The sequence below is a fragment of the Arachis ipaensis genome, chromosome B05 (assembly GCF_000816755.2).
Source record: "Arachis ipaensis cultivar K30076 chromosome B05, Araip1.1, whole genome shotgun sequence".
NCBI lineage: Eukaryota > Viridiplantae > Streptophyta > Magnoliopsida > Fabales > Fabaceae > Arachis > Arachis ipaensis.
In genome coordinates, this window is record NC_029789.2 from 138641724 (window position 1) to 138643529 (window position 1806).

A 1806-nucleotide genomic window follows, 5' to 3' on the forward strand; every position below is an offset into this window, starting at 1 on the left:
TATAATATAATTTCTTAATAAGATATATTTTTCTGGTGGAATTGTGTTTTATAGTCATATATAGTGTGTATTATATGAGAGACTATGGTGTGTTCTAATAGGAGACAAAAGAAAATTAAAAGCACTGTTTTGTACTGTGTTTATTATTACTTATTTTTGTGAAAGATGTTATGAAAATAAGAGATATATAATAATAATAAATCATCATTCAACTACTTGCTTGTTCATTTCATAGATATAATGTTATTTTAAAAAAATATTATATAATGATGATTTACATAGAGTAAAAATTTTATAATTCTCCTCTTTAATTTTTGCTTGCACTGTACTGTGTACAATGCTAATCTCAGAAATAATGTGGGTTCAATTCAATGGTTTTAGCTATGAAGTATGAACCATAGTTGCTTGTGATATAGCATATACGGTCAAAGTTTGGGTCAATATCATTATCATGATGATGATGATGATGATGATGCAAGTTAAATGAAGAGTAAAAAAAGAAAAAATTCTACGTTTAAAAAGTAGTTCAGACGGGCTTGCATGATATAGTTTTGCTTTTCAAAGACAAGAATAAAGGTTAAAAGTAGATTCTTCAATTTAATTAATTTTTTTTAATTTGGCTTTTTTACAGCTCATTAATTCTCTTTCCTCCTCCTTCTTCTTCTGTTCTTTTTTATTTCTATTTTTTAATTTTTTTAACCGTATAGACACACACCTTGGGTCCATACAAAATCAGTACCTTAAACATGGGGCTTCCATTATTATTTTTCTAGATGTTAACAAAATTCCAAAGTCTTGATCTAAAAATATAATAAATATATAATTATATAAAATAATTTGAGAGATATTTTTTTAGTATTACCGATATATGGGAGTTTAATTTTGACCCCATAGTATATACAGCTAGCAACAAGTTTATATAACACGCAACGCGGCTTTTCATGTCTTACAATTTTCCTTTGGTCATTGCAATATTCGACAAAAACTAGTGCTTGCTTATCCAATTCTGCAAATTGTATTATTAAAGTACGTAACATTTAATAATAATAAATTAATAACATTTGTACCAAAAAGATTATTTAAAATTTAACCCAAGTTAAATCATATCATAGCATTATTATGTGCGTGAGTTGTAGACTTGTATGTGTGGGGATTTGAATGGAAGATGGATGTATCATGTATCAGTGACAACAGTAATCTTAAGATTAAAGATAGACCATTTGAGTTAAAATATTTCAAATATTATGTGGAAGCTAAGGAGTTAATTGGCCTTATATATATATAAATAAATTTAACTCTAATGTTTCTATATTTGGCTATTTGCTAGTTGTTTTGATAGGGTAGCTATAGCTATTTTAATTAAAAGCATGACAATTTGTTATCGTTCTTTTATTAATTGGTACCTAAAAATCTTAAGGAAAAAGTTGAAACTAGCTAGCTATCACTTTTGTTTTTTTTTCCTCCTCTCTTTTTTTTTTTTTACTACTTAATTATTGGTTAAGATAAATACCTGATATCTACTTTGGTTGTGGGGTTCTATTAGCTCTTTCTAGTGTTTTTCCAGATATTGATCTTTCAAAACTTGTGAGATTACAACACATCCTATATGTAAAGATAAGAATCAAATCACCTTACTCATACAAAATGAGCTCCATTAAAAAATGTAACATCTACTTTGATACAGTACTCCTTTATTTTTATTTTTTTAGGGTATGCATGTTTGGCTCGGGATTAATATTTTGGTAAAGACTTTTACATATAAATTCTATATATATAATTTAGGAAAGTTTTTAAAGGTATTCGAAA